Source organism: Ooceraea biroi, chromosome 9 (assembly GCF_003672135.1).
Source record: "Ooceraea biroi isolate clonal line C1 chromosome 9, Obir_v5.4, whole genome shotgun sequence".
Lineage (NCBI taxonomy): Eukaryota > Metazoa > Arthropoda > Insecta > Hymenoptera > Formicidae > Ooceraea > Ooceraea biroi.
In genome coordinates this window covers 2937754-2959764 of record NC_039514.1, presented here as the reverse complement: position 1 = coordinate 2959764, position 22011 = coordinate 2937754, and the positions used below count along the sequence as shown (strand labels likewise).

At 44.4% G+C, this 22011-nt stretch overlaps 1 long non-coding RNA gene across 3 annotated transcripts in view; it reads left to right on the top strand.

Annotated features, from left to right (window-relative positions):
* LOC105276294 overlaps positions 1-22011 on the top strand; it is a 380772-nt gene that overhangs the window by 12045 nt on the left and 346716 nt on the right. For 2 of the 3 annotated variants that reach the window (XR_003406934.1, XR_003406933.1), the window contains one exon: positions 6539-7263. This is a non-coding gene — a long non-coding RNA (uncharacterized LOC105276294). Of the gene's footprint in view, positions 1-6538; positions 9451-22011 lie in introns of those variants that run through there. The other variant, XR_002193050.2, reaches the window with a different exon arrangement.

Genomic DNA, 22011 nt, shown 5'->3' with positions numbered 1-22011 from the left:
CCATTTTTTTCTGTCGACGCTGAATATCGTCTGGCATGTACGCGCCTTCTTTTTTACTCGAGTGGATAATTGGAAAAATTCAGCTCTCCGTTCTGTGTCGTTCTCGCTATTGAATCGAAATATCATACAGATTTTCCGTTCGTTTTATTTAGATAATCGATTGCGAGTGATTGATACTGAACTAGATGTCACCGTATGAATAAAAATAACATAACATATTCTAGGGAGTATATATTAGGTGTACAAATTAATTCAGTTTTAAAGAAATTAAACGTCGAAATAGAAAATGTATTTTAATCTTCGAAATATTCATCATTAGTTTTGATAACTTTCGTCCATCTGTTGAGTATTGACGAATCCCCTCTCGAAAAATTAAGAACAGCTTTAAGTCGATAAAATCATCGATGCTTTTGTGCCCCTTTTCCACGTTTTAAAGCATGTATCAACCAGATGATGTTGCAGCGATCAGAATAAGTGCTAATCTAAAAGGGCTAGATGAATAATTTGTATAAGGGAGAACTTCCCAGCCCGACGAATAAATAGTGTTTTTCGTCCCTTTTGCGACGTGCGGCCAGTGTTGTCGTACTGCAAGATGACTTGCTGTGTTACACTTTTACAGATACTAGCTTTTACAGGTTTTATGCGTTACAGCATCTTTCCCCAAAGCTGAACAAATATTTGTAGCCTTGGCAGTATTTTCTTTCAATTGCTAAACAAAAAGAATACATTGTTTGATATGCTGTTTAGTGGACACTATCATATTTGATACTGTTTTATGAGATTATGTTGTCAGCTTCGCCAAGCGCATTTTAAATCTTACGTTTGACACATAAAAATTCACTAAATGGTGGAAAGATATTTGAATTTAAAGCGAAGTTAAGATTAATTAAGGTAAAGGCGAATTAATCGAATTATCGAATTAATTTGTACATCTAATATTGTAACACATGAAGTGGGTGAATGTTTCCGTTCTCTCATTTTTCTTATTTAATATATGATTTTGAATATAAATAGTAGAATTTTTACACTAAGAATTCTTAATGCAATTCAACTATAAAGACTACATCTGAGATAAATAATAAACTGATCGATATCTTCGAATACAAATGACCCTTGGGAAAGAAAATTTGAACACTATCTTTTCATTACAAGCATGTATTATAAAATACGTTTTATTTTTCTTTTGTGTAAGAGGGACATCGGAAATAGGGTGATACACACCTCACGCATCCCCGAGGACCTCTCCCGATTCCACTTCCGGAGCGGGCACGCACTTTAAAATTGAATGCGCGGCTCAATTCCGGGCGTGTCGACACGCGCGTCGACGTCGACGGGGAATAGAAGACGTTTAGGTGAGGCCGTCAAATAAAACACATTCGTCCCATGTGAAGGGAGTGACATGAAACCGTTGTGATCCTTCAGCGGGAAGCTTCGTGTTATGCGTACATGCATGTCTCGCGGACGCACACGCACCTCGCATCAGGAATCGAGGCTAACATGGTCACGCAATTAGCGAAATATGACAATGAATATATCCCGGGGAAGAGCGCCTGTAATGGAGACACGTATCACGCTAGCCTCACACACGTAAATGCGGGAAGTAACGATTACTCTTTGTGATTTTGAGCGAATCAATATTTTTACGTTGTATCAGCAATGAGAAAATATTTTCCTTTCCCGCATCGTTCGCGCGCAATAATGTTAAGTGTACTGGTACAAAAAGATCTCAGCAAGCAAAAGTGACACCTGTGCAAGTAATTGCGGATACGCGTAAGACATTTTGGAGTATTCCAAGATCGCGATTTGCCACGTTGACTCAAGTTGCGAACTCCCACGCGCTCTGGCAGTCTAATTAAACGCCTATATACGAAAGACGGGTTAGAACAACGTTCATTGCGAATCACTGTTTTGCTTGGGAGAGAGTGTTGTGTGTGCACTATGTTTGGTAAAGGAAGCATCCTTTATCAGCAAGAGTAACATAGTATTTTTCCTCGCACCGAATTATATATATAATTATGTGGGAACAAAAAGTAATGTTCAAGAGTAATGTTCTCGTATCAATTTATGACATTCCTCGGAAGATCACATCCTACTTATCCGCTTCGTAATTACACGAGCCGCGAGCGTGTCGATCTGTTGTAAAGCTCGACGCCCGGCGACTCATCGTTGGGATATAAAAGAGCGAGCAATATTGCCTCGGCCGGCCGGGAAGGCGCGTATAGATTTTTATGCAAATTCTATTGATACCCGATCGTAGTCGACGATAGCGCACGGAACATGCACGTCCCGCGTTGTGGGGGTGGTTAGAAAATCACCCTGCCTGCCCCGCTTCTGCTGCAACCCTCCTCCCTCCTTCCTCCTCGCGCGATTCGTCGTTGCTGTTGGAGAAGCGGTCACGATTCACCCCTTCGCGTCTCGCGACCTGGCTCTAACGAGGGCGAGATATGGCAAATCGCGATTAACGCTGCTTTTAATCCCCCCGCTCCTACCCTCGAACGAGACACGACTCGGCAGTGATCCCCCGCGCGTGAAACGCTCGCTCTTTTATCAAATGTATGTGTTTTAGAAATTATAGAGGTGCCGGTGGATTTATCGAGCGCAATGCGACCGTAATAAACGGAAGCTAAATGTTAACCCGCTCGAAGCGGCCTTCGGCGCGCAAGAGTGCAATCAAAAGTGGCGTAGACGCTGAGTAAAAGGGCGGATGATCCTCTGCCTTGAAGACCTGTGATCCTTCTTGCATGTTTACTGTAACATATACGTAAATTGGTCGTCTCGGTTGGCCGGCGGACGTGCGTGCAATGGGAGGTGCGTGACCCGAGGTACGCGATTACCGGTTGGCGCGAAACTCGGACCGATTTGAAATATAACCTACTCGTTATTAATAAAATTTGCATTTACAAGGGCGAAAAGGTGTCACGGCACGCCACCGCGGGACGAACACCCTTCCTATCTCTAACAGGAGTTTTCCTTGATTCGGAATTAATGATCTGTCGTTTCTTTTAATGAGTTTGGCCTAAGATACTTCCAAGCATTTCTTTAATAACTTGCCAACTCCATCTGAAGGACAGCTCTATAAGCATGTGATTGATCGCTACACAGTGACCGTTATTTTAAATTTATATGCGGATAAATTTCCTAGAATTGCAACAATTTTTTCTTTTACGTATCACGTTGCAGTATGTTATTCATTAATTACTTCGGCTTATTCGTAGCCATGTTAAAGCCTTATCTTTCGTCAACGGGTTCAACGTCGGGTCCCCGTTTAGAATGTTTGCCGATGTAATCGATCGTGTGCACCCGCCTTTTTAAATAAATCCAACGCGGCGTGCGGATCCGCGGACACGTTCGTTTAACGCTAAGCCTCGGCGAGTTCGTGGGGTTTGATTACTTGTTATCGAGGTAACTCAACCGTCGTCTGGCATCTGATAAAAGCTTGCGAGTAATTATTAATCATAGACCGGGCAGTATAACGATCCATCCGAGTCTTATCTCGGTGTCGAGTGATGTATGTACGTGGCCGAGGTCTACGCCGCAGCGTAGATGAGAGGGCAAGCGGGGTTGTGCAACGTCTAGAAGGGTAGTGGCGATAGTAGTGGTGGTGGTAGTGATGGTAGTAGTGGTGATGGTTGTGTTGTTGCTTGGTGGGTTACTCGCTCGCCTCGCTTAGCTGCCGCCTAAGCGGGGTTGCAATACTTCACCAAGATAACAACTAATAATCGATACTTGCATTGCCAGGTACGCAGCCAGGTACACATATATACGTACGTAAGTACGAAAAGTCCTTTATTTGTCTCCCCTCCGTACCTTCATGTACCGTTCCTTAACTCAGTGACCCTTCTTACCTCCCGACTACCCGCCGCTCCATCAGTCGGATCGGTGGGTAGTCTCGCCTTTTAACCACCCATAACCACCCAGCGGCCGCATGCAAGACGCTCGTAGGTCAAAGGTTGCGCACTCCGACTACGATCGTAAATTATCGTGAGCTTAAACCGTTACCTCGCCTGTGGCCGAATGAACAGTTCGAATACGACGTGTCTTTCGAGGGAAATGCAATTTCGAAAGATGGGAGAATGCAATTTTCTCGTGTAACGTGTGTATCGTATGTCAGTCGAAACATTTGCCAAGTCGACACGCCACACGGACGTGCAAATTCTTCTTTGGACATATATAATATCGCATCGTGCTTTAGATATCAGACTAAATGCAGAGTATCTTTATGAGTGAACGAAGACAAATAACTAAAAATTAATAATCATTATATGTTGTATATAAATTAATCCATTTATTAAACATATGACAAAGATATTGTAATATTGTATAAAAATGAGATAGTTTGCAATATAAACAGAACACATTACCAATTGGTAGCAACATATTTAGCCTGGTTGGCCCGTTCATGTCGCGACTGGCGCATACACTCATATTTTTTATGTGCAGGGGGATCGAACGACGAAAGGGGTGAAGCACGCAGCTAGGAGAATGCGGGTGGGAAGGGAGGGGTGGTTTAGTAAGGCTGTCGGTCTGTGCAAGGTAGGGTCGTTGGATCGCCACGCGAGATAAAGTATTACAATCGAACGCACGCAATAAGCCCTATCGCCGGCTGATCGGCAATAAAATGTAAAATTTAAAACGGCAATTATCTCGTGCCGTGTATCTGGCTGACTCGTCGACGCGCCGCTCCATCTAACTTCCTCTCGCACCCTTCGTCTTCCGTTACGTACCGCCAACGTTATCCGCGATCGGCCCTTCCACGACTGCGACTGGTTCAATAATTAATACATTGACGACATTGTATCGTTGCTAGGCGATTATTTCGCCAAACATGCTCGCGATCGCACCTCAAACGCCCGCGATCATCAGATGTACACCATCAACGGCTTGCATAGCGAGGCTAATTGGCAACTTTGTTAATAACTGAATCTGATATCAGTAGCCATCGACAAATAGTATGGACTGCGCGATCCGTACATGGAAGTCCTCGTGTCGCTCGTGTTGCTAGAATTAGACAAAGAGGGAAAAAAGTGACGGCCAATTGCTCTCTTTTTCCAATTCTCTACTATACTACTGATTAGAAACAAAGCTTGGTCGTCACCAGTCGTTATCTCTTTCTTTTGGCCGATATTTTTCTGCCTGAGTGCAGTCCATACTCGATGTCACTAGCTAAGATGAAAGAAATAGGCATTTATTTGTGCTCTATTTGAAATGTAAGAGAGCATTGTGTTGCTTGACATTTACAAATAACGATGTTAAATCAAAGGGTACTTTTTAAAACGGTGTTCTTTGTTTTTACAAGGTAAACAGTTTTGTGACGAGATGTATCACATATTTGACATGTCTCGTATAAACAATTTGCGTACGATAAGTATATATTGCGATGTTTCTCTTCCGCATCGAGTGTCACCGGCCTATTTGCACATTCCAGTTGAACCGCAATGAAAGGCAGCTCGAATAAGGATTCCAATAAAATGTTTGGGGAGGTTTGCTTTGGGCGGGCGGTTCGGGACGTGGAACGTGGAATTCGATATTACAGCGTTATTCTGCAGTTCCATACATGCTCGCTCGTATCTGTGCGTCAACGTAAATTGTCCCCTACCACCGCTTTACCATTCGAGAAGGAATTTTTCTCTTCGTATCGCATACTTCCGAATGGTGGCAGGCGAACAAGAATCTGGATACGTTTCCACAAACCCCACTTGGAGAAAAATCACCTATTGAATCGTGGATTCTCTTTTTAGTCTTGTGTTATGCTTAATCTTGCGTTTTATTTCGCGATAGTCGCCCGGAATTTGGCACTAGCTTCGGATATAATCGTTATACTTATTCGTTATCATTATCGTGTCTAACCAGCGGCACGTTAAGAACTCCCTGCGTCTATACGAGCAGCGCAAACGATAATAATGAACCGCGCTTAGGAGAGTAATCGTAATATTCGCACGCTTTCCAAATGCGTCCTTTCGAGTTTCATGCGCTAAGAACGTAGAACCCTTAGGTCCCGTGGGGTGGCTCTACTTTACGATCTGCTCGTCCGCGTGCTTCGCACAAAGGACTGTGCCACCTCGTTACGGAGGGACCAGTTAGAATAAAGTGTGATTAGGACGATAGTTATGGCATTTTGTATTATAATTCCGCGAGGGTGGAGCCCCGCCCTCTCGTCCGCCAGCACAGCCACGTTCACTCTCGAAGGAGCTGTTAAGGCCTCGCCAAGTTTTCGATCCGAGGTAACGCGAATTCCGGGATTGCTCCAAGATTCTACTTTACTTGCATGCGCAGACGAGATAACGCCAACTTTGACCGCGCGAAATCAATTTACTGCTTCATTTACGTGCGAATGTCGTAACACGAACATTTTTCAATGCATTTTTTCTATGAAGTACATGTTATATAGTATACATATAATAAGGCAATTTTGAAGATAAAAATACTATCAAATTTCAATAACTACGGAAAGATTAGCAATTTGCTAACTTTATTTAAATAAAGATGAAATGTTTCTATTCAATACTTATAATAATATTTTTTATCTCTCTTCTTCTAGGTTCTCACACATCGGATTTCTTATACGCGAATTAGTTCCCATCTCCCATGTCGTGTTCCCAATTCTCGAGTCTTGACGAAGGTACATTGCCGAGGAAAGATGTCGGACAGTGATTCACCGGGACGCTCGGGCGCACAGGGGCGAGTCGTTCGTTTTCGCGGGGGACAATCGAAGTTCCGGCGAAGTTAATCAATCGATCCGGAAGACCCGTGAGAATCGGGCAGGGAGTGGGCAGCCGGCGGCTGCCCGTATTTGATTGTTTAATTAGCAAGATGACCCGGTCGTACCCCAGCGGGGATTCTCGAAGGAGCTCGAGTTAGACGGGAAGCAGCATCGAGGAGGAAAAGGTGGAGTGACACAGGGAGACAGAGAATGCAAGGGAGAAAGAGAAAGAGGGAAAGAGACATAGAGAGAACGCGCACGAAACGAGCACGTTGAGGAACGGCAGAGGGTGCGAGAAACCGAAGACATCGGAAGGAGATATAACCAGAGCGAGTCAGCCGAAGACTGTCGCTGAGAACGGGGAGGCGAGAGGAGGATGTGTGCTCCCGAGGAGAGATACAGTGGAACTCTGGCGAGAGGTAGGATGGAGTAGGGAGGAGGAGGACGACGGGGCTGGATTTCTGGTGTATAGGGGTATTAATCCCTACCCTCAATTACCCTTTGTCTTGGGCGCAGCTTGGTCCACTTGTTAAGACACCGCCACTGTTTGTCTTGAGGAGCAGGTAAGGGCGCCCCCGGAGCGGTCGCGGAGGTCTGCCGGCTGTTTCGGTCGCTGCTTTACATACGTCCGTGAGACCGGAGACGAACTGCTACCGGGAAGGACTACTGATCGTTGCGGTCTCGCCTCTGCCCTTGATAGAAGTTCGCTAGCGAAGTTCCTGCCTCGCGGCCGCCTTAAGGGATACCGCTCGTGCCGCTACTGATATCCTTGCTCTCGCGTGATCCGTGGCCTTTTCGTGGACTCGATCCTAGTGTTGACTTTTCTTGAAATTATTTTAAATTCGACAAGTATGATAACAACATTTCATAGTAAATTATTTTTATAAGACAGATATGTCAGCTCTGAAATCTAAAAAAGTAAATCATTTATCAAGTTTAGTAGCTTTGGGGGGTTTATGTCACGTCTTCTAAATGTTCAGATTACTTCTAAATGTTTTTGAAGTAATTTGAAGATTTTACATTTTTGAATTACTGCGTTACGATATCATTTAATGCTGTAATCAAAGAAGTCGCGGTTTACCGAGACTCGCCAGAAGAGAAAAAAAAAAGAAAAAGACGAGTCGCCTCATTGGATTCGGCAAGGTCGAGAGGCTGAACGGAAGTCGACTACCTCCAATTTATCCCCGAGGGTAGGAAGCAAAGAGGGAACGGCGTGAAAACCGAAAGAGTCGACGAGCAGATTTATCCGCGTCGCGGTAATTTCCTCAGATTTTCCGTCCGTATTATTTGTTCGACATCGGGCCGGCAAGGAGCATAGCGGCAGAACGAAGGGTGCGTCGTCCGTTTCTTTACACTGCGAAGAATATCAATTGTTAGAAATACAAAGGGTGAGAGAATGACGGGGTCGGAGGGGCGAAGAAATCGTCTTCGTCGTTTGGGGTAAGAAGGAACCGCCAGCGTAGCGCGATATAGTATATAGAAGAGAGCGGTGTGGGGTGTGCGCAGCCTGTGGCACACCACCCCTGTACAAACCAAATTCTTAAGAGAATTTAACCGTTTGAATAGCTCGCAAATCCATTGCAAATGTTTACACGGGATTGGCGCGCGAGCGGACTTCCTTCTCTTTCTGCCTGATTCCGCTCGCAATCGCGATATCTGACTCCCTGCTTTCGGGATTCGAAGGCATTCGGCCGGGTTTTCTAAGATTTCTGACACGCGTCCGTTTTCGTTTGCCTGATTGTGCTTACAGTATAGAAACGATTTTAGCTCTCTTTTATTGAGTTGTTTATAATGTTACAATATATAACAATGCATGTATACTTTCTAATTAGTTTTATCATTGTATTTAATATATTTATCTAATAATCATCTTTTCTATATTGTAAGAGAAAAAAAAGATTATTTTCTTGTGACTTAAAATACGTACAAAATAATTTGATATTCTAACGTTACTAAGGCTAAATTTGACAATTGGCCGAGAGTTAAATCGTCGTTTCTCGGGAATCGAAGTTGGGATGTATGCACAAGGTGAAAGGAATACGGCTTATTTGCGTGCTACCGAAAAGTTTCTGGAAGCAGCGGGCGTTGCATGCACCAGCATTAATAATTACTTTACAACTGATTCTTTTTTTTTCCATTTCATTTCATTTTTCAGCGGCACGGTCGCGGCAGCCACCGAGCAGTTAAGGCGCTGTGCATACGGTAACGCCTTCTGTTGTATATTAATAGCTCGTATCATGCTATATTATTATTTTAGTTCGTTAATCCGATGTCGCATGCTCAGGCGGAATTGCTGTGCAGTTTGTTCCTATACCTACAATGTTTGCACTTAATCATACGAATTTTCGCGCAAATAATACGTGACTACAATACATTTGACAACATTATCTGTTTCTCAATTTGCTAATAAGTTGTAAAATATGCGTTATCATGATACAAGATGGGAGTGCGATATCCCTGAGTCTGAAATTTTCGCCGAAAGTGGAGTAGGTGAACGATGCCTTCGGTAGTGGCAACACACACACATATCGGTTGACCTCAAACCTGTATATATATAAATCGCAACGTACTGCCTCCTCAATCTTGTCAAGCTGCATCGCCCCGTAAACGTAACTCGCAGGCCTTGCCACCAAAACCGCGCCATTCTGCATTCATAAGTTCGCTGCCTTTCTGCGTTCTGCATTCTGAATTACGTTTGTGAATTTCTCTTTAATAAGGACAATATATCGAAAACAGTTTCGTATTTCAAACGAATTTACCGCCGTTTAGATTACCCGTAATCTTCGCTTGAGTCTAAATTATAAGTTATCAAGAAATTTACATTCCAATATCACATGCACATATTTCCGTTCTGTTACATGTCCTTATAATTTTTAATTATTAAACAATTGCGCGATTTAACAATTTTATTTTCAAGTAAGAGCTTATGACGATCACGAATTATTGGGGTGTATGTTCGACATACGGTGAAATTCAGAGTATCACGGTTTAAAGGTTAATTTATCTTGCGCGTCGATCGCCGCTTCGCTCGCTTCGATGCGAACGGACTCCGGCTTTATCGAGCACGCATAGAGCCACGTTCAATCGATATTATTACGAAATCTACAGGCTGCCATCTGCAAATGCTCGTCGCGTCGTCGTTGCAACTGGCCGCACGACAAGGGGCGCGGGTGCACTGCGCCGCGCTCGATTATATCGCGGGATTAAAGTATGATCGGCCGGTCACGATATTCGACGATCAACTGATCGATGAAAGGCGGAACGTGACGTACCGCGGGAACGTTCGCTTCCACGTGAAGTCGAACGTTCATCAAGCTTTTCTTTGCGATGCGCCTAATTCTCCTTTGGATGCGCGTCGCGCATTTCGCACTGACGTTTATGAATTTTTGGCCTGCCGCACAATTCATGCAGCATATGGAACGTTCCTTCAACGGTAAATCACGCGCGGTGATGTGTGCGATATGTTATTGTAACGTAAAATAAATATCTACCAGAATTGATATCACGTTGGCGCTACGTGTGCACGCCCATACGCTTGCCACCTATTTTCCACGTGAGTTTGGGTAAAATCAATAAGCTAGAGATACGCGGCGATTATTTAAATGAGGTTTAACGGTTTATTATTAGTAATATGCGTTTACATCATCGGAAGGCAACAACAACGAGTAAATTACGATAATAATTCATTTAAAATAACGTGGAAACTTTAGAGATACATTAAATGCTGAATATATAATAAGTTATTATGTTCTGCTAGCCGGCTTAATAATCTGCCATGATGCAAAAGCAAAGTATGTGTGACATATATCGCCCTTATTATTTATTTCGAAAGTTGAACGGTTTGTAACGAGTGGAAGTGGTATTATTCACAACACTCGCACGCCTGTATGAACATGGTATAAATGATTTTCAAAGATTTCGCGTGCCAAAGTTTTGCAATCTCGTTCCACGTTCCAGAAATGGCTTCACGTGCCATTTATATCCATTCAATAATTACGCTGCCTCGAAAAATTCACAACTGCGAATGGATCGTGATAGCGTGACATGATACAGTCGTTATCGACATGAACTTTGCACTTTGCACGTTAGTGCCGGTCTCGAAATAATTTACGGTGGCGTTACAAAGCAACATTGCATTCTCTGTGTGCAAATCCAATTCGCATTCTAAGCCTGTATACTTTGCCATTTCTTCTTTTACTTGTCTAGGAACGACAGTTCCTAGAAAACACGATAGTTCTATACAGCATAGATTTTATAATTTTATAAACGTTTTATAATTTTATTTTAAACCTGTGCGGAATATCAAACATCTTTATAGGATAATAACTTTTACGAAGCTTTGATTACATAAATAACTCGACGAATACTATATAAATTTCTTTTTGTTAGATGTACGTTTAATATCAATATGTACATAATTTGGATTTTGCTTTCTTTTTAAGCATTTTTCATGTTTATTTAAAATTTCTATATATCATTGCTAAAACATGCATCAAATAATTATTATTCATGTATGCACATATCATATTACATATAATTGTTACAACATATGCAAATGGATATCCGGAATATTGGTGCTGCGCGTACTTCGCATATTCAAATTTATTTAATTTAAATACCCGAGTAATGCCACACTTTTCGAATGCTTGTTTATAACTCCAATCGTACTCTGTAAGCTACCGACGCGCCTCGGCGAAAGCGGGAAGCTTCGGCTCGGCTCGAAGTCGAAAGCACAAGTCGGGGGTGGCGTTCGTGATTCCGTCGACGTGTGTTGGGAGTGACGTCGGGGGTTGGGGTTCAGTTTCGCCGGCCGATGGGAGATGGGGGACCGCGAGTACCTCGCCAGCACACTTTACGATACGTCGAATGACTAATACGTTGAAACAATAGGCTGTCGTCGGCGGCCTCCGATGGGACTGATGGCTGGGGGATAGGCCAGGGGCTGCAGATTGGGAGACGACGCGATGGGGTGAGGACCGGAGAGATTCCAATGCACCACTTAAGCGTTTCTATATCCGTGCCTTCGGTCGCCCGCATACGTACTTCCGTGCTTTTATCGCGCCGGGCTCGCGCGACGCCACTCGTCGCAACCGGCGAGACGGCTCGTTGCTGTTACGATCGTTATTAATGACGACAATTATTATAAGGAAGTCAACTTTCCCATCGTGGGTGTCATTACGTCGTTATGGGCGCTCTCGCAGCCCTCGTTGTCGTTCGCATAATAGGGCGTTCTGACTTGTCCTATTCGCACGTCTTTTTGGGGGTGGAATGGCGCGAGAATTGGCTGAAATGTTTCTTGTCGTTTATTGGTATAACTTTTATACAGAATCCTATATTTGTCAGATAAAATATTGACTTGATCGAGGATCGATTCAATAAAGTATCGATTTGATTTGATCTGATTTGGTTGTAAGCTACGAAAACTGGTATCTCTAAATCTATAGACGATATAAAATTATTCACGCTGATCCTGTGCCGGGTAGAAGCTCATCCACTGCGGTGGATTAAAATTGGCGTATACGCGAAGTGCCTCGTCAAAGGACACCCCCGTTAGTACCACATAAAACATATACGAAACATGGCCGCCCGGCTGCCTACCTGGCTTACGTTGCTTGCCTTTATTCCGACAAAGTCAAAGTTCAAAGTCCGCGTGTGTAGCGCGAGAATCGCCGGGACGGAGGGACGCGCGCGAGGGACGGGGATGGCCGAACCCCGCCGACGGTGATTGCTTCTCCCCCAGTCTGCCTTAAAATTGACGTCATATTCGTTATCCTTTCGACCCTTCTTCCGTGCCGTCCTCGCGTCTCCCGCGCCTCCGCCCCTGGGCATCTCTTTCTGCATGCGTATAAGCTTACATCAACCCTTCTCCATACGACCACACCCAGTTCGGGGTTCAGTCGACGAGTACCCCGAATCCGAGACGCGCGAGGTAGCGGATGAAAAAGGTGGATTTTTTTCTTTCTCTGCGATTTCCATCGCCGCGCGCGTCGTCTCCTTCGAGTACATTCTTTTTTCTTTTTTTTTTGGTCGGAGAAAAATTTGTCCAAAGGCCGTTATTGAGCTAGCCGCTGTAAATGAGGGACGGTGAGTCAATGCGAAAAGGTAGACAGGATCGAAAATGTTATGATGCCTCTACATTTATTACTAAGTGTGCTTCGAAAAATTTGCATCAAGCTTTATGTTTTTCATAAATTTGTAATTTTCACCAAAATTTCAGATAAACATACTGTTACACAGAGTTGCAAGAGTTGGGTATTTAAACAGATTAAACGAATGAAACAAATGATGTTAATTAATAATAAAGTTTGATGAAAGTTTTACGAAATGCATCTTATTTGAGACAATATAGAATACCATTACACGATATATCAAAGGACGATAAAATTAAATATTTTGTTTAAAATTATATCCAGCGAGAGATAACGGACAGAAATTAATCCTCTTTACTCTCGATAACAATGGAAAATTTTGATCCTTGCTGGTCGATTACGGGCGTCGTCGATAAGCGCCGCGGCTTCCGAGATACAAACGGAAGGGAGAAAGAAGGCTTTACGAGCGGAATAGTGGGCATCCCTTACCGCGGCGTCGAACCACCCCCTCCCAGAAAGAGCTTCCATCCCGGGAGAGAGCTTCCATTACTAATCCATGCAAAAACCGGAATATCTTTATCCCCCTCCGCATGCTGAGGACGTATTTCCGGAATAAATTCCGACGGAGGTAGCCGCGTGAAGACTCTCCTATGCGTTTCATGCACGGCGTTCTTTATTATCTTTGCCGGATTGATCTAACCCTTTCATGTGGGCTCGTGCGAGAAATTATTTCGATTTAAACCAAGCCATATAAAACTATAATTTTCAGTGAAGAAAGAGAGAGAGAGAGAAAGTACACCGTTATTATACAGATATTCCAGAGCTACAACGTTTATTGATTGCGCGAAGTTTATAATTTTTTCATAATTTTATTAATAACATTAAATTCCGTCGTACATTTGTTATCAATGTAATATTCTGCCGTATTGTAGAAAACTTTATATTTTTAATTTTGTTAGCCCTTACATATACTTGTGTAAAGTGAATTTGTCGGACTGCTCATAAAATTTAAGCTGGAATTAGTTTTTGAGATGAATTACCAACTTTCATAACATAGTCTACATATAATAAATGAATTAAATAAGTATATATTATATGCAATACACATTTGCAATTACATTTTTACATAACGTGATTTCTCTAGGAAAAATATTAAGGCGCGTGCGTTACTTCTTTTGATTTTCAAAATAGACTGCTGGATCGAATTATTGTCACGTGACCACATAAAATATAGCATCTCTCTCTCTCTCTCTCTCATTCGTTCGCGCACTATCTTTCCATATGTGCTTTCCAAATATTAATTACAACCGAACGTCCGCATTGCAGTGTGCGTAAACTTAATCCTCCAACCCCGAGACTCGTTTCCCTTGATACCGGTTCGCGCGATAAAACGCCGATGGCGACTTTATGACGTTTTCCGCGAGAGATAGGAAAAGAGCGACCGCGGCCGCACCGCGGGTATGAACGTCGAAACGACTTGAAGGCTCGCAACTCGGGGAAATACGTGTGTCGTCCGCGCACACGGCTGGGCAAGTGGTACCCGTCCGAGTCGAAAGGGTTGGGGACCGAGGAGAGGAGGCAGTTGAGGGGGGTTAGGAAGGGTTGGAGGATCGTGGCAGCGCCGACGCTCGCGGGGTGCGGGTGCGAAGGGCGAGAGGGAGGGGGAGGGGAAAGAGGTGGATCTGGGCGGAGGTGGAATACGAATATGAGAATTAAAGCCGTCGAAGGAATTAAAGCGTATAACCGTGGCGCGGATCTCTCCGGGCTGCGTCTGTCTGCGTGCCTATCCGTCTATTCCGCTGTACTTCGGGTTATCCGTACGTGCGTTCGTCAACGGATTTCGACCACCCTGTGGACATCGAGTTGCCGAGAAAGAGAGAGGGAGAGAAAGGGAGAGAGTGCGGTTTCATACGGGTCTACTCGGGGAAAGATCTCTGTAGTTCTGTACGCTTTCTGTAGTAATTATGTTGCTATTTTATTAAAGAAGGGTCGATTGCTGTAAATTCGCGTCCATGTCCACATCTATGTCCACGTCCGTCCGCACGTCTACGCTGTAATATACAATTTCGTACGACAAAAACGATTCCCCATTTTTGATCATTGCTACTAATCGAAATTGTTATGGTTTGAACTTTATAGTTTGAAAAAACTAAAATTTTTCGAATACGTTTCTGAATAATTCGTACAAGAATGATTGCGCATTAGATAAAAATAATGAAACATCTCTACTTGGAAGAAAGCTGATGATATTCGAGACGTTCCGTAAATTTCTTCCCAGATCCGTAACCGTTGAAGTCAAGAAGACTTCTTCGTTCCGTAAGTTTTATTTTCGATGAGTGGTGCTTCCGTTTGTAAAAAACATTACATTATCCGAGCTGGAAATTCCCATAGTTCACACAGTACCTTCAAACTTCGCTGGCGATTCGCGGGGCACGCAGGACATACCATCGAACTCGAGATCGCGATTACGCGCACGGTCGAATACCGGCGCGCGCGAGACCGCACGGTCATAATTAACGGGCATAAATTATCAATCCGAACGTCGGTTAGCGGCACGGGCTGGCACACCGGACGCACGTACGCGATGCCCAGAAGAGGGTGGCGTTGGGCGGTGGATACGTGTGCGGTGGCTTGTGCAGAAGTGAACGGCGGCGGTCGCGGGGGAGAGTGAGAACGAAGAGGGTGGGTAGGGTTGGAGCAGGGTAGTCGAAGGGCGGCAGCAGGATGGCCAGCGGCCGAAGTGATTGATATAGAGACGCGGTCGTCGCTGCGGGGCCCAACTGGCAGTGCTGACTCCGTGACGTACGAATCTGCGAGCATTGCGAGCCGTCACTGTAACCGCGTGCGTCTACTGACAACTCGGACCTAGGTGCCATGAAAGAAACAAATGTCCCTCGGCGTTCGCGCGCGTCCCTTCGTAGCCGGACGTGTCTGTCCCACGCTGTCTGTGTACACTTAACACTGCGGTTGCGATACTCGCCGATATTCCAGATATGATCATTTTATTGTTTAGGGAAATGCTTATGATTCCCGCGATACGGCGACTCAAATTTTTTGTTGACATGATGTGGTCTACTTCTGTAATATATTCATTTTTCGCGTTCTTATTCCTTATGACGTTATTCTCTATTAATTAATTAATTAGTTCCGACATCATTTGTAATTATTATATTAAACTTAATTTCTGTGCTTATTTAGATAATATTTTTATTCGTCATTTGTTATCTTGAGATTATTCTGTACAAGAATACGTTGAAGGATAATGCAGCATCGAAGGGTGCAACGCTTCTCATCGCGTCGACGAGATGCATAGAAGTCGGCGCGACGCGTAACATCATTTCTCAAATCATGCGCGTTGGCAAGCCCGGTGCAGCCTCGTGTCGCATTTTTCAGTGGAATAACGACGCTTTCGCTCACTAATCGTCCTCGCGTGCGCAGCCGATTCGACGCGGTGCTCATGTACGATGTGTCACTTCTGAAAAAGGAAGATACACACAGGAAGATAAAGGCGCGTCAACGTCAACCATCCATCCGATCTCCCTTGCTCTTTCTGTCTCTCTTCTTTTTCTGTCCGCTTTCTTTTTTTCTCCCGCTTCCTCCACGTAGTCGCGCGATGAGCTGAACGTTGATGGAGAAGCAGGCAGAGAACCTGGTGCCTCATATCATTAAAATAGAGATATTGACAAAAGGCGTGCATATATATGCACCTATATTCGCGTATATATGTCTTTCTTCTTCTCTCTCTCTCATTTTGTCTCCCTATCTCTCTCCTCACCGCCGGTAGATGAGGCAGCCCCGAGGGGCGTCTCACAGATCAATGGGAATATTGAACAATTGTCTCTCTGGCTACGGCTGAAACGAGCGGCCAAGACAATCAGTCCGCCACGAACAATACGTAGCTTAATGACGCAGCGCCACCCGACGTTTTCGTCGCGTCTCGCCTGCCGTCATCCCTTTCCTCGCTCTCTCTTCTCTCAGAACGTTGTGATTGACAAAGTATCGATATGCGGTATCTTCTCGAAGATAACGAACGGATCTGAAAAGTGCAACGGAATACGCTCGTTAAGCGGCGGGGAACGGACCAATATAAGTGGGGCAGGAATGCGGAATCAGGAAGTCTGGGGAGCTCTCACATGGGGGACGGCGTGCGAATTCGGCTGCCGGCAGGATACATCGGCCGCAGCAGCTTTCCTTAAGCCTCCGTTCTCCGCAGTGGCAATGGCATTGGCGGCGGTGTGTTTTAGGGATCAATAATTTATGTAAATGTGTACGCGGCAAGGGCGCTACCGTGTGGCGGTGAGTTACAGCCACGACAGTAAGGGGGTAGTAGGTGGGTTAGCGCTGGGTGGTCGGATAGCGTCGCTGGGACGCGAAGGCGACGGGGGACGGGAGTGGGTGAGAGCGGGTGATGGGGGTGGATGAGGAAGGGCGGGCGGACTTTAGGGGTGAGCCGCGGCGGCGGTGGTGGCGGTGGCGGCGGCGGCGGTGGCGGCGGTGGTCCGACCGAGGGTGGAGAAGATCGCGACACGAAGGGGTTTGACGTCCAACCCTTTCATCGATTGTACTTCTCCGCTCCCTTTTATCCCTCTGCCGCGCGCTCGCTCACTCGCCACCCCACGAATCACCCCTTATACACTCCTGATCCTCCAGCGCGCGCCAAAAGCAGCCATCGACTAATGCCCGATAATTCCCGCCGCTGCGTTCGCTCGCGCGAATATTTTCTCCGCTTTTCCATCTCGCGGCTCTCGCCACCCCCTCGAGTCGCTCTTTTCGCGAATCTTTGAGCCGCGTAAGTCGTTACGTGGCGTCGAGATCGAAGCTTCCGCTCACGCAGCTTCCATTATGGATGGTGCGTTCATGTTGTAGATTGTGCGTTTATGTTTTAGATTGATATTTAATCATAACTGCTGTTTTATTATACAATTTTATTATACAATTAGACTAATTGAATGATCTCTAAAGTTTTTATGAAATTAAAAGATAAAATTTTTATGAGATTGTTCAAATTACCTTTAACGATTTTAATGAATTTGTTGCGTATGTTTAACGCAAGAAAATTACATTTGCATTTAAAAAATTATTGTATATTTTTATGATACAATAATAAGGAAAATCTCGTATAAGTTTTTTATTTCCCATTTAAAAATAATTTATTAAAAATATTTTATCATTCTCCATTTTTAATTAAAACAATACATCAATTATAGTGCAATGCTATTACCTTTCCTATGTTATACAGTTATTACGCTATATCTTTTATTGAATCGTGCGATTCTATAACGAGGTCGTATGATATGACAAGACAGGTAAAGTAACGAAAAGCGGCAAAAGAGGTTGACGGATATTCACAATGGTTGCTGAGGACGAAGGGGCAAACGGGGACGAGCGAGACTCAAAAGTGAGGAGGCTGAGTAGCAGGGTAGGACCAGTTGTTTCGACCCTTCGTCTTCCTCCCTGCTGTTCAGCAGTGGCGTCATCCCGTCGTCCCCTACCCTTTGATCCCCCCAATAATCAATATATTCTAACATAACTCTAATGGCCACCCCATTTGAATACGGCCGATTCCACCCTACGGCACTCCGCATCTCGCGCATCTCCGACAATACCAATCATCCGAAATATTCCCTTTCTCCGGCTTTCTCGCTCGCTCCGGTCCTTTGTTCCGCCTTTCTCTTTTCCTACCGATGTGCCTCTTGCCCGCGTGTTCTGTCTCTTGCTTTTGCTTCGTGTTGTCGTCTGCCAACTCTCACTCCCCGAGTGGTATTAAAACTTTCGAGGACGAGACACCCGCAGGCGTCCTTCATCGAGCGACCCTCAGTTACGGGCGTAAAATTCGGGCACAGTCTCGAATGTCCAGCTTTGCGCGCGTCTTTATCTTCCCTGCCTGGCGATGCATGGCGAGCGGAGGGGGAAGAGGTGCTACGGAGGCGTGAATCGTGGCAAACCGTAATGGGTGTACCATGTGACAGTTTATGGGAGACTTCGCGAAATACGTGGTGCCATAGAACAGATTTAAAAATTGCTGGCTAAGAACAATCTTATCTTTGATTTATATGCATATGAGAGACATGTGCAATAATATATTATTATATTTGCCGAATAAATACGAAAATATGAATTTAGAAAGCAGTATAAAGCAAAAAGCAGATAAAATTTTGTATCCGGATTAATTAGGTAAGAATATTATGCTATTGCGAAGAACTTGATAACAGAAAATTACATAATGTTTCATTTTCTCGATCTTCGATAACTTGCTTGTTGGCGAATTGCAATTGTCATGATATTAACAACGATTAAACAGAAGGCATTAATTGTTTGTTACGTCTGTACGGCACGACCGCGATATAACCAAATTTAATTGCGCACTCAGAATGGTGTAGCGAAGACCGCGAAATAGCGCGAAACTGCATTAACCGTAATATGGTTTTTAACAATACAGATTTGATCTATAGCCGATTATCCATCCGGCAACCCTTTCAGCTAAACGATAATACCCTACCCGGAGCGTTCGCAGCCGGAGGGCTCCGCGTGATACATTATCGGCGATATTGGCGATTGAATAAAAGCTACGTTACGCGAGCTTACGCACGTCGTATAATTGAATTTCTCGCGCTGTTAGAGAGACACTGTATCGCAATAATTAAAAATATTTTTGTCATCAGTAACAATTTCACTGTGCGGATAATTGACAGTAACAATTTCACTGTGCGATCCGGAGGGTAACTTTTTTATTTTATAATAATATCGATATTTTTTTATTAGTTTACCAAGGATCAACGCGAGTTTGCTCTTTTTCTCGGGGATTTTTCGGGGCATGAAGCGTAATTTTGGTGATGCGTAATTTTGTTGAAGATGGGCCGAATGCACCTTTGCGGGATATCTTTTTTGTGGCGGCAGGGACATACGACGATTGAGTCACCCTTTGGATAAGTCGAGTGGGCTAATAAATCAATTCCGCCACGTAAAGCGGAGCGCCGATGCGCTGCTCGGTTCTCCAGGTTGGTTTTTGGTTTCGAGCGCACTCGATCTGAAAATAAGGATTTACATATTCATGCAAAGATCCTGCCGGAGGATTCAGCGGAAGGTGACGTCGACCTGTGCGGCGTGCGAGCCGAGACGAGGATAGTTTGTAATGGGATTTTCACCCCTTTTCGAGAACCAACCTCCCTCGTCGCCGCTCCTCACTTGCCGTTTCACGCTCTATACTGGGAAAAGTCCTGACTATCGACGAGCTTCTCGTATCTCGACTGGTATGAAGACGTAGGAATTTTCGAAGGGGGAGTTGATACTTTAGAAAGTTTTTCGTTGAATGAACGAGGGTGCGATTTTCTGTTTATTTTTGTTTATCTCAGAGAAACTTTCTTTGTAGATAGATAAGTGATAACTGTAGGTCAAATAATAAATAATTAATCACTTTTTCTGACGTTTTCATCTTTTATTTGATTCATTTTCACAAAAATATATACACAAGGATATACATATACATACTTTACAGTCAATATTATCGCGAAATTTTTCTTTTTTATTCGATTTGAATCTCCGCTTATGGCGTTATTCAAGTTATTTCTGCTGAGATATAACATGATTGCCCAACTGTGATATTCTACTTTTGATACACGCAATCGCGGCGCAATTTTCGACGCGGAGCTATCGATATAATCTGGAAGCGTTCCAACTTCTCGTACGTGGATCGTTGCGAGGCTAACTGTGCCTCTCTCCCCGTCATCGACATTCGCCTCAGAACCGCGAGGTAACCTCGGTCGTTACGTGGTGTAATTTAAAAAGTTTGTATCATCGCGATACTTCGAACGAGCGCCGCCAACCGGGGTGGCAAAAGAATAAATTGCATTTTCGCGAGAGGAGGCTAACGTGTCGTGTCGTTTTCCTTCCCTCCGGCCGCAAAGTTCGCTCCTAATTCGAGAAACGACGCGCTCCTCACGAGAAACGCGGCTTCGATTCGGGCGAAACGGGAAGCGCGATCTTTAGCCCGCTCACGTACGATTTATTTAAACTTTGCTTTTATCGTTGTTTCCCTTCCCGCGATTACCTATACCAGACTACACTCGTGTTTCCTCGAGCACAGCCCCTTCTTGTCCTTCGAATCCCGACCCTTCTGCGTGCTCACGTGGGGCTGTAAAAAGAACGACGATCTCAGAAGTACCGATCGAGACGCACGTGAACGAGGAAACGAAAATAAGAGAGACAGGCTCCGATGAAAGGAAGAAACGCGAGCTTTCAAGAAAGACGAAGATACGACTGTACATGACAGAAAGGGTGTTTATAAGGAAGAAAGAGAAGAAATACTGTAGACATGGGCGAAGAGTTGTCACATTTGTTTCACTGCGATAAAAAACGATAAGAACGAACGCTGCATTCTTTAAGTGATGATATAATACTTAATAATAGTAAAATACGAAAATGCATCTTGACTAAATATTTAGGTATCTTTATCTTGTATATTTCTCGTACAATTCTGATAAGCGATATTCCTACGAGCTACGTGGAGAAAATCATTTAACGTCAAATATACTGATTATGAGTTGTGCACAATTGCAATTTCAAGATATAAATTTTACAAAGACGTCACACAAAGAGAAGATTGCGAAATAATCGTATATATTTTACGTTCGAGTTATTTCCGTGCCATTTGCGTCCACAACGTTGTCGCGGTGTACCCTTGTATTGCAAGCCACGTTCAGTCTCCCATCCTTCGTACACGATTGGAATTCAAGGGTATAACGGCCACGGTCTCTTAGAAAATAGGAACAAGCCTGCGCCCCCACGCTCCCCCTTCTCCCCCTCGGCCCACGCGACTTTATACTTTAAATCCGCCCTATAAATATCACGCTCCTTTGGATTTGGGGCTGGTTTCCGAAAGATTGGCTCGCGGTATCCTTCGTGGGAATCGCTCGCCGCTTTGCGTCGATATATCAAGGGATGAAGCGCGGCCCGATCCCCACGAAGCGCACAGAACGATTCGTCATTCCCGTTCCTTGTAAAACAGGCCACTGGTTTTACGTATATCCGCGCGGCCTCACTGCGAACGCGCCGGCGGTCTCACCTCGTCGATGCGAATGCAAAGATATATGGAGTGCTACCTGACGAAGTATATCGAATAAGGGATACCTTATGCTCACGTGTATGTCCCACGGCTCGATGCAAACGAATTTATGAGAGCGCCGAATGTTCCTGAGAATAGGAAAATGTTGATAATATTATTTT